Source organism: Heterodontus francisci, chromosome 23, assembly GCF_036365525.1.
Source record: "Heterodontus francisci isolate sHetFra1 chromosome 23, sHetFra1.hap1, whole genome shotgun sequence".
Lineage (NCBI taxonomy): Eukaryota > Metazoa > Chordata > Chondrichthyes > Heterodontiformes > Heterodontidae > Heterodontus > Heterodontus francisci.
Genome location: NC_090393.1, coordinates 33,787,518 through 33,805,494, shown reverse-complemented (window position 1 = coordinate 33,805,494; position 17,977 = coordinate 33,787,518). Strand labels below are relative to the sequence as shown.

General features: G+C 43.3%; 1 pseudogene; it reads right to left on the bottom strand.

The window, feature by feature from the left end:
- Positions 1–10,478: 10,478 nt before the first annotated feature.
- Positions 10,479–10,632, bottom strand: LOC137383071 (U1 spliceosomal RNA; annotated as a pseudogene).
- Between the last annotated feature and the right edge of the window lie 7,345 nt (positions 10,633–17,977).

Below are 17,977 nucleotides of genomic sequence, written 5' to 3'. Positions count from 1 at the left end.
CTCATCTGGTCCAAGGGGTCTCAGAGCAAGACATTCATGACCAAACACTCCCTTTCTCCAGGTTACTCCTATAAGATGGAGTACCACAACACTTACTCTTTTTAGGTAAAATCCTCAGAAAACTTTCAGAACAAATGTGACTAGAGTGCTGGTGAAGACTTGGCAAAGTGCCCCAGAAAATCTGCCAATGTGTTTCAAGGTCCTCTTCACTGCTCCAGCAGCAAGTGAACATGAAATGGTGAGTGTCCCTTTAAGTAGAGCTTGAACTCAACATTAATGCTGTGTTTACTCCCAAATAGCTGATGGTTATTAGATTAGATTTAGATTTAGATTAGAGATACAGCACTGAAACAGGCCCTTCGGCCCACCGAGTCTGTGCCGACCATCAACCACCCATTTATACTAATCCTACACTAATCCCATATTCCTACCAAACATCCCCACCTGTCCCTATATTTCCCTACCACCTACCTATACTAGTGACAATTTATAATGGCCAATTTACCTATCAACCTGCAAGTCTTTTGGCTTGTGGGAGGAAACCGGAGCACCCGGAGAAAACCCACGCAGACACAGGGAGAACTTGCAAACTCCACACAGGCAGTACCCAGAATCGAACCCGGGTCCCTGGAGCTGTGAGGCTGCAGTGCTAACCACTGCACCACTGTGCCGCCCCTAGGCGAGGGTGTTCAGACAAGCTCAAGCCACCAAAATGCTGTGTAATCACCTTCATGAGCGCTAGCAGGCATTTTAAGTGCCAATCCACCCCTTAATTCTCTGGGTGGGCATTTCTAAAGCAAGCTTCAACTTTTTTACCAAGATGGCATCATGCGCTACACGCAGGCTAAACTGTTTCAGCTCAAGATCCCATCCTGTCCACTTCAGAGGATCCTTAGCTCCTGAACACGCTGCTGAAAGTCGCCCAAGTACTCGGCAGGTTCAATGATAAAGATCCATGGCTCCCCATGTACAAGATCAACATTCAAACCAGGATTGCACGATGCCACACTCCCAGTTTCACAGGGAGCATGGTTTGAAAAGCCAATGCTGTAGCTCTGTCTGTGGTCCCTGCAGGTAAATCTTTCCCCCTGGGAGCTCAGAATCACAGAAACACCCCAATCCTACAGATTTTATCATATTCCTCTCGTCCTTTTTTAAAATTTCGTGTGTCTCACTTCAATTGGTGAGTTTCAATATTCTCATCTTACCCAATAGATTAACTTAGGGTTGGCAGCATTCAGAGGAAAATGACTTATTTATTATATGTTAAACACTTTGAGTAGTTGCAAGATTCTAATGGCATTGCATCTGGAGGTGTTGCTGTAAACATATTATGCCACCGAATGGTATGTGACTGTCAATCAATTGAATTCATGCTTTTTTTCCCCAAAGATATACTTTATTCATAAAATTTGCAAAAATATATTACGTAACAATTCAAGTTGGACATTACATAAAGTGCAATACAGATCTGTTTTTTTTTCAATAGAGTACATGAGGTGCCTCACTATTGCCATTTCAGGTTATATTTACAATGTACATTTTGCATTCCATGTCAAACATTCTCTGGTGTATATAGCCCGAGGGGTTTTACACAGTTTCCAGCCCCTTGGTATAACTATGGTGGGAAGGCCTTACACAGTGGCCTTTTCCCATTGAGCCGTCAATTTATTCACTTCCATTTCTTCCCATTCTATGTAAAGCTGCTTTTCATTTGTGAATTCCCCATTTTCATCTACTTTATTTTACTCAGTTCTATTTTTATTTTTGACTACCTCGCCCGCTCCTTCCCCACCCTTGCCCTCTTAGGCCATTTTCTGACTTCTCCTTTTCCCATCCTCTTTTCTTTCACCACCCTCTTCTGTTTCTCTGTTCTCTCCTCACCTCTTCCTTGTCCCCATGCTCTATCCATTTGCACTCACTATCTCCTCATCCTCCTTCTATCTCCTCCCTGATCATCATCATTATCCTTCTCTCCCCTTCCCATCCTTCCCTTTATTCGTGTCATTGGTTCCAACAATGCAGCCATTTTCTTTAGTTTCAATCTCTGCTCTGGCATCCTTTGTCAATCTTTAATTCTATCCCTTCCACACCACAGACCAATAGCTCTTCTCTTCTGGCATTTCATTATACTCAACTCTCCATCACCCCCCACCCTCTAACCTGCCTCAACGTTACTTTTTTCTCATCATACCAGCCTCTATCTCTATCTCATCCTTCCCTGTTTTACCTTCCTCCTGAAAATTCTCACCCTTACCTTCACAATCATAGTTCAGCCTAGGCCCAATAATTCTCCACCTGCTAATTCTCCTTGCATCCCCTCTTTACAAAGCTGCAGACTGCCTGTAAGTAGTAGCTGTCCTGACAGATTTCCTACCATCCCACTGGCCTCAAATCTATCTCTTACTAACATCTTTTCTATCATTTCAGTCCCTTTCCCAATCCATTCTTGCTGCAATTGTACAGAGTCTTGGTGAGACCGCACTTGGAGTATTGTGTATAGTTTTGGTCTCCTCATCAAAGGAAGGTTATACTTGCCAGAGAGAGATTGCAATGAAGTTCACCAAACCAATCCCTGGGATGGCAGGATTGTCTTATGAGGAAAGATTGAAGAAACTGGGCCTGTATCCTTTAGAGTTTCGAAGAATGAGAGATGATCTCATTGAAATTTACAACATTATTACAGGGAATGACAGGGTGAATGTAGATAAGATGTTTCTCCTGACTGGTGAGTCTAGAACCAGAGGACATTGTCTCAGAATAAGGGGTGGGCCATTTAAAACTGAGATGAGGAAGAATTTCTTCACTCAGAAGGTGGTGAATCTTTGGAATTCTCTGTCCCAGAAGGCTGCAGAAGCTCAATCATTGAGCATGTTCAAGACAGAAATCAATAGATATCTGAATAATAATGACATTGGGGGTATGGTGATAGCACGGGAAAGTGGTGTTGACGTAGATGATCAGTTATGAACTAACTGAATGGCAGAGCAGGCTTGATAGGCTGAATGGCCTGCTCCTGCTCCTATGTTCCTACCCCATAATCCACCATGCTTGCAAAAGAGAACACACCATGAGTGCTCCGAAAGAGCTCTACTAATTAAATGCAAAGACTAGAGATCAAAAATTGTTGATAAAAGGGAACTGAAAGAAGCTCAATGGGAATTGTCATGAAGAACCCCATCCGCCAAGAATGAGGCATGTTAATTTTGTCATATGAACATTGGGAGATTGGTTAAGAAGGTAAGAGCCCATGGGATCCAGGGCAATTTGGCAAATTGGATACAAAATTGGCTTAGTGCCAGGAGGCAAAGGGTAATGGTCGAGGGTTATTTTTGCAAGTGGAAGCCTGTGACCAGTGGTGTACCACAGGGATCGGTGCTGGGACCCTTGCTGTTTGTAGTGTACATTAATGATTTAGACGTGAATATAGGAAGTATGATCAGTAAGTTCACAGATGACACGAAAATTGGTGGTGTCATAAATAGTGAGGAGGAAAGCCTTAGATGACAGGATGATGTAGATGGGCTGGTAAGATGGGCGGAGCAGTGGCAAATGGAATTTAATCCTGAAAAGTGTGAGGTGATGCATTTTGGGAGCACTAACAAGGCAAGGGAATATACAATGGATGGTAGGACCCTAGGAATTATAGAGGGTCAGAGGGACCTTGGTGTACTTGTCCATAGATCACTGAAGGCAGCAGCACAGGTAGATAAAGTGGTTAGGACGGCACATGGGATACTTGCCTATATTAGCCGAGGCATAGAATATAAGAGCAGGGAGGTTATGATGGAGCTGTATAAAATGCTAGTTAGGTCACAGCTGGAGTACCGTGTACAGTTCTGGTCACCACACTATAGGAAGGATGTGATTCCCTGGAGAGGGTGCAGAGGAGATTCAGAGAGTCACAGAGTCATAGACAGATACAGCACTGAAACAGGCCCTTCGGCCCACCAAGACTGTGCCGACCAACAACCACTCATTTATACTAATCCTACATTAATCCCATATTCCCTACAACATCCCCACCATTCTCCTACCACCTACCTACCTGCCTTATCCTGTAAACTCCTTGACATCCATGGGGCTCTACATTTGGCCATCCCAGCCTTTTTCTTTGTGGGAACACATTTACTCTAGAACCTTTGAATCTCCCCTTTGCATGCCTCCCACTGCTCTGACACTGATTTACCTTCAAATAGCTGTTTCCAGTCCACTTTCGCTAAATCACTCCACAGCTTACTAAAATTGTCCTTTCCCCAATTGAGAACTCTAACTCGTGTTCTACCCTTGTCCTTTTCCATCCTCCTCCCCAACGTGTCAGACAACGCTGTAACCAGGAATGTTGAGCTGCCATTCCTGTCCCTTCTTGAGCCGTGTCTTTGTAATAGCTATGATATCATACGGCCACGTATCTATCTGTGCCCTCAGCTCATCTGCTTTATTTGCTATACTCCTTGCATCGAAGTAGATACCCTTGAGCACTGCCAAACTGTTTTTTATTTTCTAATCTTTGTTTCCTCTGCCTTCCATCCTTTAATTTTCTGCCTTCCATTTTCATTTCTGATTTTGTCACACCTGAGTCTACCCTCAGGTCCCCATTCCCCTGCCAAACTAGTTTAAACCCTTCTCAACAGCACTAGCAAAATGCCCCGCAAGGAACTCAATCTGCACTGAGTGCTGCTGGAGGGCACAGAGTGTGAAGAAGGGAGTTTGGTAAGTGAGGGGATTTTAAAGATTAATCTCACTAAAGTCGAGCTTTTGTTTTGTTTACAATTTGAAATTACTGTTTAAGAGGCAACTTCCTTACAGTTTTAAACAGGGGTATATAAGCTCTCAGAGTAGATGTAGCTCGTTAATTAGGTAGCTAACAATCTGGTTTCTGAGCTCTAGCAATGCTGATAGATCATTGTTTTCAGAGAGTTTAAATTTCGGTGGACTCTGAGTTCTGCTTATCTGCACTGAGTGCTGCTGGAGGGCACAGAGTGTAAAGAAAGGAGTTTGGTAAGTGAGGGAGTTCATTAAGGAGGGGAATTATAAATTAATGAAGAAAAAATAAATTTAATTAAATTAACACAAGAAAGGTGGCAGGACAAGTAATCTGTCACAGCTGCAGTATGTGGGAGCTCCTGGATGCAATATATGGCAACCACATCTTTGGGAAGTGTCTGTGGCGTGAGGAGCTTCGGCTCAGAGTCAATGAGCTAGAGGCTGAGCTGCAGACATTGTGATGCATCAGGGAGGGGGAAAGTTACCTGGACACTTTGTTCCAGAAGACAGGCACACCCCTTAGGATAGGGTTGTCTGTTTTGGTCAGTGGTCAGGGACAGGAGGGTGTGACTGCGAGTCAGGCAGGTAAGGGGTTTGAGAAGGTGGGAGTGGAGGAGCCTCAGCACTTGCATTGAACAACAAATCTGAGGTACTTTCAGATTGTATGGAAAAGAGCGAGGACATGAGCAGACTGACCATGGCACCATGGTACAGGAAGCCGTTCAAGTTGGGGAGGGGGGCGGTTAAAAGGAAAGTAGTAGTAGTAGGGGACAGTATAGCGAGGGGGATTGACACTGTTCTCTGTAGCAAAGAGCGAGAGTCCAGAAGGCTATGTTGCCTGCCCAGTGCCAGGGTTTGGGACATCTGCTCAGGGCTGGAGAGGAACTTACAGTGGGTACATGTAAGTACCAACGACATAAGCAGGACAAGGAAAGAGGTTCTGCATAGTCAGCAAGAGGAGCTAGGCACCAAATTAAGCAGAACCTCAAAGATAATAATTTCTGGATTATTACCTGAGCCACGTGCAAATTGGAGTGGGGCAAATAAGATTAGAGAAATGAATGCGTGACTCAAAGACTGGTGTGGTAGAAGTGGGTTCCGTGGGGCACTGGCACTAGTACTGGGGAAAGTGGAAGCTGTACCTGTGCAGCTGAACTGTGCTGGGACTAGTGCTCTAGTGAGCCACATAACTGAGGAGATAGAGAGGATTTTAAACTAAATAGTCGGGGCAAAGGATCAAATTTGGGAAGATGTCGGACATCAATGAGTAGAGACAAGGCAAGAGAGACAGGTATTAATATGGGAAAAGATAAACAGGCCGTGACAGGAAGGGACAATGAGTACAAATGTAAGAGTAAATCAGCAGACAAGGCCAGAGGTTAGAAAAATAATAAAAGGACAAGATTAAAGGCTCTGTCTCTGAATGCACGTAGCATTCGAAACAAAACATATGAACTGATAGCACAAATAGAAATAAATAAGTACAAACTGACAGCCATTACACAGACATAGCGACAGGATGACAAAGATTGGAACCTGACTAATGAAGGGTATATGACATTTAGGAAGGACAGGAAGCTAGGAAAAGGTGGAGGGGTGGCTCTGTTACTTAATGATGGAATTAGCACAACGGAGAGGGATAACTTAAGTTCAGGAAACCAGGATGTAGAAGTGGTTTGGGTTAGGATGAGAAATGATAAAGGCAAGAAGTCACTTGTGGGAGCGGTGTACACTAATGTACACTAACGGTAACCACACGGTGGGACAAGGTATAAAGGACGAAATAATGGGTGCTGTCAGAAAGGTACAGTGATAATCATGGGGGATTTTAATCTACATATAGATTGGAAAAATCAGACTGGCAAAGGTAGCTTAGATGAGGAGTTCATATAATGTTTTCGGGATAGTTTTTTTAGAACAGCACGTTCTGGAGTCAACCAGAGAGCAGGCTCTGCTAGACCCGATATTGTGCAACGAGATAGGATTACTTAATGACCTCATAGTGAAGATGCCCCTAGGCAGCAACGCTCATAATATGATTGTAAAATTCAATCAGTTTAAGAGAGACTGAAAAGGCTAGGGTTGTTTTCCTTAGAGCAGAGAAGGCTGAGGGGGGACATGATTGAGGTATACAAAATTATGAGGGGCATTGATAGGTTAGATAGGAAGAAACTTTTTCCCTTAGCAGAGGGGTCAATAACTAAGGGGCATAGATTTCAGATAAGAAGCAGGAGGTTTAGAGGGGATTTGAGGGAAAAAAAATTCACTCAAAGGGTGGTTGGAATCTGGAATGCACTGCCTGAAGAGGTGGTAGAGGCAGGAACCCTCACAACATTTAAGAAGTATTTAGATGAGCACTTGAAACGCCATAGCATTCGAGGTTACGGGCCAAGTGATGGAAAATGGGATTAGAATAGTTAGGTGCTTGATGGCTGGCACAGACACGATGGGCCGAAGGGCCTTTTTCTGCACTGTATAACTCTATAAACTGTTGCTGGAGTGAAGAAATTACTTGTTTAAAAAGTGATCATCAGACGCTTGGCTGGAGGACATTTGCATGCTAAGAGACAGTGCTTGGAGAGACAAAAGAATAGCTCACTGATTCAATTAACAGAGATTGGGCTGGGCAATGTTGATGTACATCTTGGCGAGACAGTACTACACCCCCTCCCCCCCTCACCGAGAGTTTTGAAATCCACAAACACAGAAGTGGTTAAACCAGCTGGTCACATGACTAACCTGCCAGTCCAAGCTTTTTGAACTGGACACAGGATAGTTTGAACTCAGCCTGCAGTTTGCAGCTGAACCTGGAACAAGACAGCCACTCTCCTGGCTGGCTCTGTCTCACTTTCTCACAAGCCTCTGGACCCACTGAAGACATGTAAACTTCAAGAGAGAAAAGACTCCGACCTCGAAACAAGTTAAAGCATGCACTGGGCCCCAACGAACTTATCGGCAACCAAAGACTCAACATCAAATTCAAAGGCATGCAAATACAATCCATCTATTGCCTCAAACTTTTCCCCTTTATTCTTTTCTACTTTTTCTGTCTCTATCTGCGTGTGTGTTTATCACATATGCAAGTTAGCGTGGTTGTTTCATGTATAGCCAATACCCGAATTAGAGTTTAAGGTTAATAAACTTCCACCTTTCTTGTTAAATCTAACAAAACCTATGTAATTGATTTCTTTGCCTTACAATTGGAAAGAGGTGAACAAGGATTCACTGAGGGGAAGCTAAAACACGGTGTATTTAAAAATTAAACCCTGGAATGGTTACACCAGGCAAAGTCAGAGAGGGAACCCCTAGACTCTTTTCTCACCTGGTTGTAACAGAATAGAAACCAAATGTAAGGATTGAAAAATAAGATAATGAAAAAGCAATGAAGTGTAATAAAGTTGGAAGTGATACATGAATGATTAACCTTTTGCCTTCTTATTTTCCTGTAAAAATGTCTACATATTGTGTTATATTTGAGGCACTGAGCAATTTAGAGATAATAAAGAATTGTCCCCTAACACTTCTATTTAAAGTCATGTCTCAGTTAAAAACAAATCACTACATGCCTTTCCTCTGCATTTTTCTAAACAAAATAGTATAGTTGGGATTTGAATCATCCACTGTCTGCAGATAAACTCAGGATAAAAAGCTAATGAATCATTTCAATAACATCTGCACAAAAATACATTTTGGCAAAATAGAAACTTTGGACCTCGCCTAATATCAATAATATTCTCAGTGTTTAGAAGGCAGCGCATTCACAATGAATGACGTTTTCTCTGAAACTTGTAAAAGATTAGTTTGAAAGAGTGTGGGCTGAGAACCCTTCATATCATATCTTAGAGATCTAAAATAGATTCAGTGATAAAAAAGTTGAAGGCCTGGAAACTCGATGGTGTCATGCAGCTTTTCCTGGATCAAAATGGGCACCTGAGCATCCGATAATGAGGGTGGGCTGCACACACTTGTGCATTGTACACTGGAAGTGCGCCAAGTGTCATATTGGTATAGGCAGAAAATTAGGCATCCAGGCAATGATTCCTCTAAATTTTCCTTGTTGGTTTCAATTTGCATTTCCTGTGCATAAGCATTAGCTTAGAGGGGCGAGCTTGTGAGCAGCCTGCATGGTACCTACACAATTACTGTATGACCATGCACACAGGTAGATAAGGGAGAACACTGAATCCGCAGCCCACGCCCTTTACATATGTGAGTATGGGGCCTCATATCAGTTTGAGGCCCCCTTTGCAAAATAGGGCTGCCCTGAATGCAGCCAGCCTAGAAAACATTGCCCATATGCATAGCAGCCCCTAAAAGAGGCCACCAAAAAACGAAGTATTACAAAAATTACAGATCTGAATGTGGAGCAGGAGGTGCAAAAGTATTTCACCATGCCAAAGGCCCATGTCAGTCCTCACTAGCGTGTTTCCTGATCACCCCTCTTCTCCTAGGACCTGAGGGCCACAGCAGGCAAAAATTCAAAATCCTCTTCAACACAAAGCTGCCTGGGTAAGCCCAGCAGGCGTGTAAATAAGACAAGAGCCCCAATATCAGATGAGCTTCAGGCCTGCTCGTTCTGGCACAGGAATCAGTCCCTGCATTCAGTGTGAACCAATTTCTAGGCCACACTTTTTAATCTCATCCAAAAATTTGAAAGAACTTGCATTTATATAACTCCTCATATTGTAAAGGAATGCTGTCTTTGATAGTTATCCGCCTGCTCCAAATCACTTGCAAGGACGTAGACCCTTCTTCCGAGCTGCGGTTTGTCTTTACACATTTAAATTGACAGTGTCCATGACTGAATGTTGCAGACTGGCACATTCCAAGGTCCAGGACTACGTGCTGAGGGACGCACTAATGCTTGGGGCAGCCGCAGCAAAGGCTCAATGGGGAAAGACCACTGTGTAAAGTCCCCCCCCCACCAAGCTAAACGGAGGGGCTGGATCCATGGGAAACCTCCCGAACTGTATCGGGAAAATTTTCATTTGCTGTAAAATGTAAAAATGTAATTGGCATGACATATGTGAAATGGAAGGGTTGTGAGGCAACTCATGATTGTAATGAAGCAAACGGACCTCCTTTGCACTGTTTGTATTTTTTGACTTGGTGCTGTTTGAAACTGGTAATGTAATTTTCACAGATTTTTGTGAATAAAGTATATTTTGGAAAAAAAAAATTTAAATTGACAGTGCAGTCTGAAGATTGCACCTTCCCAGTCTACGGTCAGGTGTCAGTTTCACCCATCTAGTTTCCTATCACTTCGCACTGCTACTAATTTAATCAGTCCTTTAGCTGCTGTACAGAAACTAGATGGGTGAAACTGACATCTGACCGTAGACTGGGAAGTTGCAATCTTCAGGCTGCGCTGTCAATTTAAATGTGTAAAGACAAACCGCAGCGCGGAAGAAAGGTCTACGTCCTTGCAAGTGATTTGGAGCAGGCGGATAACTATCAAAGATGATTGCTAAGAGCATGTTGATACAGATCACAAAGAACTTGGCTGATGCAAAACCCTAGTATATGATCAGGTTATCAGATGAAATATAGCATTGGTGCATTAATGAGAGAAAATAAAGTCCTGAGACAGCAATTAGAAGATGACTGGAGAACCCTTCGGAAAGTAGTGAACCCAGCTGCTCAGGAGGCAGAACACACTAAATGCTAATTGATCCCCGAGACATTGAAGCAGCGACCTGGTTTTTTTTTCTCAGGGGACAGCGCGGACGCAGTCTCCCACTACCATAAATTTTGCAGTCGAGTATCCCGCATTTGGGGACGTCGCAGACGTCAACAAACTCTAAGTGCAATGAATAAGTTGCAACCTTAATGATCATTGTTAGCAGCGACCTGGTGCTGCAGTTTACCAGTCCAAGACCAGGTTCAATGTGTTCTTTGGAGAGCTAATAACTTTATTAGGAATAGATGGTCTAAACATTGTGCAGGTTTGTGGGAAGACCATACAGGGACTGACAGAATACCCTATTGCTTTTGGGAGCCATCTGTTTGATGTGTATGGAAGAACCCAGGCTATCATGCTGCCTACGCAGTCCCTAGGGTCCAACCACCTAACAGGCAGGCTAACCTTTCTTTAAGAAAATATTCTTAAGTCAGTTATTTGAGTGAAGGCATCACTGGGAGTGGTTGTGAACAAACATTGTACTTGGAGTGATATCTTGAGACTTAGTATTCAGGTATGAAGAGCGTGAGGGAACATATTGTTAAACCCATGCCTGTAGCTGTGGTGGAGGGACCACTGAAAGAAAAGAAAGATTGGGGACCAAATAGGGGATCAGAATCAATGGGCTGAATATTCCCAGGTGGGTCGTGATCCCGAAGCCGGTCTCAATTCTGGATAGGGAACCTGGAAGTGGCATGGTGGGATGTCAGACACTATCGTCCCAGATCAGCCAATTAAAAGAAGCTGCCTCCATGGTTGTTGTCCAATTAGGGACAATGGCTGGGTTCCAGTGTCAGGAGTCCATTCAGCATGGCCGGTGGGTAGAGCCCGCTGGCTGCTTTTGTAGTTTGGGTGCTGCTGAGGGGCCAGCAGCAGGAGTAGCAGTGGCTGTCTTTGCAGAAAGAGTGACACCAGCAGAGACATCAGTCTCCATGAAGTGGCTGCAATGGCTTGCCTTTTGCTCAAGGAGGCCTGAGCACTGGGATTTAATGCCGGCAGCTTGATAAAAGGCCTGACATGGGTCACGGCTCAGACCTCCTGCTGTGATGCTACCTCTAATCAATTTCCGGACACAGTAGGGGGCTCCATGCGCCATTCGAAAAAATACAATCCATTTCCACAATAGGGGCTAATTGTCCCATTAAGTGCTCTAATTGGCTATCCACTGCTGCTGGGTGGGTAGCCATCACTGCTGGCAGCCTGCCTCCAGGAAAAGCACATGGAGGTAGGAACATGTCGTGGAGTTGGCCTCACATCAGTTAATTGCATTTTCCTCATCCAACCCACGTCCAAAGCTATCTCTGAAGGGCTGGGAAAATTCAGCCCATTGTATGTTATAATGGTGGCTTAATAGCAGATAATGTTTGCAGACAATAGGGTGGCAGTGACCATCATTCATACTCCACATCCCGAATGTTAAGCTGAGGCCATAAGCAAGGCTTTGATGGACCTTCACAGTATGCTTATCAATTAGAATCTGCCCAAATATCTTTGCAAGGTGCTGAGTGTTAACCATACTGTAATTGCTATGCAGACTATTAGCAGGGCAGTATATTGGGAACAGACGTTTTAGAGCAATACAGTGTTATTCATTACTCCATACTTAGATACACCGAACAGCCTTTACTAATTATCATACTGATCCAGACTCATTGCTGATTGTTTATGTCCCCCTTAGTTTGGTTGAAGAATTCTTCTATTTGTTTCGCAGTGATGCCATTGATGGTGACTATTTTGCAGAAACCAAAGCAGTTAAAATTCAAAAGGTTGCATGGTGGCCTGAACTTAAAAATGACATCTTTCAGTGAGTTACATGCTTAGTCTGCTAACAGCACAATCCCGCTTTGCAGACCAACTGACTATTCTTAAGCAGCGCTCCTCCTCCCAGAAGGGGCAAGGACTCATTTGCTTACAAGTCGATTTTATTATTTTATTTGCACCAAGTGTCATTGGGGTATCTGCATTGCCTCGTTATTATTGGCAAAGTCTCAAAATGGATGGAAGCTTTCCGCTGTAGTTGCAGCTAGATTGTTACTGAATGAGGTGATCTGCTGGTGAGGTGTACCAATACAAGTAGACAGTGATCATCACATTATACAGACAATACTTTTACTGAATAATAAATGCTCATGAAAATAGAAGACATTGCATATTTCCCACATCGTCCCCACCTCCATAGATGATAAGATTTTGAAAACTATGTTAAGGAAGTTTTGTGCTGATTGCCTAACTCAAATGGGAATGATGGCAATCAGATCAACACCATATGCCACCACAGATAGTTCACCATATCAGAAAATGATGGGATGATTGATACGTACCCCAGGCCACCTTTTGGTGCTCATAATGATTTCTTTACTGCTAGGCACAGTTGGAAACAAATGGCTGAACCAAATATTGGACTATGTAACTGAATCTAATACAGTTGTAGCATAGAATACTGGAAAATCTAAGAATCAGATCAATAAGTTTTTTTAACAAGAAGATGTAGTCCTCCAGGTATAAAGTAGCAGACATAGTTATGATTTTGAATTATGGCTATCCCAGTGATATATTTCGTACAGTACACAGCAAGGGGAAAGGTCACAAGATGGTACCACATTAATCAGCTTAAGTCAGTATCCGTCAGAGATGAAAATGGTAATTCATTTGTTACATTTGATTGTTAGGTGACATCAAAGAGAGAAAATGATCAGAATACATGCCATTGTGGTGTCAATATCCAGACCAGTAAGTATAAGGGCAGACCAGAGTTGTGACCTTACAGTGGAAGGAAATAATGAAATAACCAGCCTGGTACTTTCATCATTCTATAATTCTGGTGTACACACACTTTGTCTGAATGTGGCAATAACCACCCACTTGTCGAAATAAGGAAAAAGGATGATCAAGTGTATCTGTTCAGGTGATAACAAGACCACAATTTTCATTAAATTAAAAATGAAGAAACATCACCTGGAGGATGTATAGGAACTAAAAGGTTAACCTCTGCCATGTTTTATCTGTTGGATGAATCTATGTCAGTTATGGTCTGATAAAATTCGAGATACTACGTTTCAAATTAGAATGATTTTAAGTGACGTTGCGGTTGTGCTCAGGAATACTTTGTAAGTGTATCAATGTATTAGATTAGGACTAAGTTATGGATTTTGTGTTTAGAATCATGTTAAATGTGAAATGTATACTTGTATACTGTAGTGGGGAGATGGTGGGAGACTGTGTTTACTGTAACAGTACTGTAACAGAATAGTGTTGCTATTAGACCTGATGCCCGTTCTGCATTTCAACTAAGACAGACTTAAGTCACAATAAGGGATAGATTTGTCGGCCTCACGAAGGATGATAATGCAAATAAAGATATTAAGAGACCATTCAAGACTGGAATGTTGATGGGGACGGCAAACATTTCCCATTGTGTGACAAAGACTTGGGCCATCAAGCTGTCTACAGAGACAATATAGTGCAGGCTTGTCCAACCTTTTCGGATGGAAGGCCGCATTCCAATTTTTGCTCAACCCAGGGAGCCGGTAAGCAAATTTCGAAAGATAAAGACATTAAAAATTTAATCTTACTAATAAAAATAACAACAAATGTGCGTTTTTGGGAAGACCTCTAATTTATTAACTTACTTTCTCGTCACTATATTGAAAACTGATTTAGTGACATACCTGGCATTGTTTTTGCTTGCATAAGTAGTCAATCTCTGCCCGCACACTTGATGTAGCGATGCAGAGTATTCTGGATAGATGTCCTCTGTCAGGAATGAGCTTGATCTCTCTCTCCCTGCATTCTCCCCTCTCTGTGTCATCCTCGCTCTGTGTTCCCCCACCATCTGCCCCAGCTCTCTCTGTCCCCCCTCTCTCTGTCTCCCCCCTTACCTCTCTCTCTCTCTCTCTCTCTCTCAGACAGTTGCACTGAGCAGGAGCGCTCAGCACAGCAGCTTAGTGCTCAGTCAGTTTGTTTAAAAACATCACGCTGAGTTTCACAGCTGATAGCTGTGAACCAGGAACACACTTCCCAACATCAGACAGATTCAGGGTTTTCCGGCAGGCTTTTAAAAAAAGTCAGAAAATCCTGAATCTGTCAAAGTTGGGAAGCGTGTTCCTGCTTCAGCAGCTGTCAGCTGTGAAACTCAACGCAATGTTTTTAAAAAGGCCGGTCTGCAAGAAGAAAATGGGAAACTTCCCATTTCTAGTCACGGAGCCCTGCAAGGATGAGGAACGGCCCCGGGTGCAGTTTACACCTGCGGGCCGGATGGAAACCTTTGGCGGGCTGGATTCTGGCCTGCGGACTGTATGTTGGACAACCCTGATGTAGACGGTAGGATCATATCTGCTGTAGCCTGATTATTAAAAACTAATCAAGAAAGGACAATGTACAGATGGTGAAGTCATACCTGACCAATCAAAGGGATAAGGTGGACTATAACCTAGTATGGAAGGAAGGAGTCCTCGGAGGGGGCCATAAATGGTAGGTGCTGGGACAACTCGGGGTGCATTGATTCAAGAAGAAACTAATCTACAGTCAACAGAACACCTCAAGAAAGAAGATAGGGCCACAGCAGCTCGGACGGCAAGGACTGAGAATTCCCTATATCCTGCTGTATAACTACTGCTGTTGGTTAAGTATTGCTTGTATATTCTTGCTGTACATGATAATCTCTCTATCTTGATAAAGAAACCAGAGATGGTACCTTGTGGGTCAAAAGCTAATTAACATCCCAGCTAAAAACACAAAAATCTTACAGATGGAGTAATTGAGCTGGGGGAAGGTACAAGACAGTGAACACCTCATCAAGAAGAGGATAAGTTGCGTTAGTCCCGGTTTGGCTTTACAATACCAGGATTTATACCTGTGATTGCTCATCAACCTGGGGCTCCAAGGTCTGTAAAGGGATATGGACTCAAAATACAATAAGACTAGAGAGAATTAGGAAACCACAGAATCACACTCCTCCTTCCCTGAACCCATAAGTTGCCCAAAGCTGGGAAAAGGACCTACCAACGGACTGGTGGTCTATGACAACTGCCTCACTTTTAAGTTTGGACCCATCACATGTCCAGTTACTACCTTATAGTTCGAACACCAATCCATTGTATAACCAAACACAGGTGATGGTGGATGTAAGGTTGCAGGCTGAAGCACAAAGGACAATAGCGCAGTATGAGTATCCTATTCCACATCTGAGTCTGAACATTAAGAAAACGTTCAAATAAAACAAGACGTCTTTGCACCATCTACATCAGTCAGAATGAGGAGGATTTGGAAAAGGAAATAGGGAATCTTGGAGAAACTACAAGGTGGGAATTTGTATATAAAAGAAAATGTGGGACAAAATCCATTTGTAAGATTGGCATCTTACAGCTTTGTGCTTGCACAGGGTGTTATGATAATTGTGATAATCAGTACCTTGCTCTATGGCAGCGAGGCCTGGACAACGTATGCCAGCCAAGAGCGACGTCTCAATTCATTCCATCTTCGCTGCCTCCGGAGAATACTTGGCATCAGGTGGCAGGACTGTATCTCCAACACAGAAGTCCTCGAGGCGGCCAACATCCCCAGCTTGTACACACTACTGAGTCAGCGGCGCTTGAGATGGCTTGGCCATGTGAGCCGCATGGAAGATGGCAGGATCCCCAAAGACACATTGTACAGCGAGCTCGCCACTGGTATCAGACCCACTGGCCGTCCACGTCTCCGCTTTAAAGACGTCTGCAAACGCGACATGAAATCCTGTGACATTGATTACAAGTCGTGGGAGTCAGTTGCCAGCGTTCGCCAGAGCTGGTGGGCAGCCATAAAGACAGAGCTAAAATGTGGCGTGTCGAAGAGACTTAGTAGTTGGCAGGAAAAAAGACAGAGGCGCAAGGGGAGAGCCAACTGTGCAACAGCCCCGACAAACAATTTTCTCTGCAGCACCTGTGGAAGAGCCTGTCACTCTAGAATTGGCCTTTATAGCCACTCCAGGCGCTGCTTCACAAACCACTGACCACCTCCAGGCGCGTATCCATTGTCTCTCGAGATAAGGAGGCCCAAAAGAAAGAAAGGATGGTGCTGATGTGTGTTAAGCAGACTTTGAAGCAAATGAATCAGAGGAATTTTGAAATGGAGTGCTACTTAAGAAAGTAAGAGAGATTGAGTCCCGTACTCTCAAGATGGAGTCTATAAAGGTATGCTGTTCTTTGTGATAGCTGTGCAGCAACTGATGGACTGATTAAATTAGTAGGAATGTGAGGTACTGAAAAACAGGATGAGCAAAATTGGCATCTTACTGCAGACTGAGAAATTGCAAACCTCACGCCATACTAGTCAGGCTAAATGCGTCAAGACAAACCACAGTGCCTACATGCTTGCAAGAAGATGTTTTGGAGGAGGCAGATAACTGTCAAGAACGATAGCTAAGAGGATGTTGATACAGGTCACAAAAATTCTGGTCAACATTCATCCCTAAAAACCGATTACGTCGTCAATAATTTCATTGCTGTTTGTGAGACCTTGCTGTGTGCAAGTTATCTGCTGCATTTCCCTACAATACAACGGTGATTTCACTTCAAACGTATTGGCTGTAAAGTGCTTTGGTAGGTCCTGACATTGTGAAAGGTGTTACATAATGCAACTTATTTCTTTCTATTTCTCAATATATTATCTAGATTACTCTGGTTCTAATATTTCAGTTTGCCTGACCACAAATGTAAACAGTAAAATATTATTTTGCAACATGATTGTTTGCTTGAGATCTAACCTGCTGCTGAATGATTTTTTTTTTTGTTGCAGTGAATTCATGTCTGAACCTCAATATACAACAGTTCTGACGTCTTTGCAAGAAAAAGTGTTGGTAATTTTCTGCCACAAGATCTTCTGTTACTTGTTTTCTTTTCTGAAATCGTAGAGTAGCAGCAAGATAACTTCATGTGGTTTGACTCTTCTGAAACAAATAAAGAAGGGCATGTTGCCTCAAATGTACTGTGTGTTTGACAGTTGAACAGTGTGATTTTTACACACTTCAACAGCAACGTGCATTTACACAGTGGCTTTAACATAGGGGGAACTGGATGTGCAGGCAGGCGGTGCCTCTGCCAGTGGCAGCATCTTGACTGGAGTTGAGCATGACCTTCTCTTGAAAGAAAGAAGGTAGTGTGTTTGTGAAAATCTTGTGTTTAGAGAATATAACTGTTGTGGTCAAATATCTGCAGTGTGTCAGATGTGAGGTATGGGGAAGTGAGATTTGGAGAAGTGGTGAATTTATGAAGTGCAGAATGTGAGTAGGAGGAAACTAAAGTGAAGTGAAATGTGTTTCAATGGTTACAGGCAAGTGAAGAGAAGTGGGAGTATTCTGAGTGGTGAGGTCCGAGATAGTGAAAGTGTGAACAGAGATTATGGGAGCAGTAATCTTACCTTGGCAACTCTGGTGCGGTCATTCAACTTTTTCCAGCATTGAGGACATGTCCTGGTAGCTCAGCTCCTGGCATTGACCTCATCTGCAACCTCTTTCCACTAGCAGTGGAGGTGTTGCCTGGAGGGCTTTCTGCT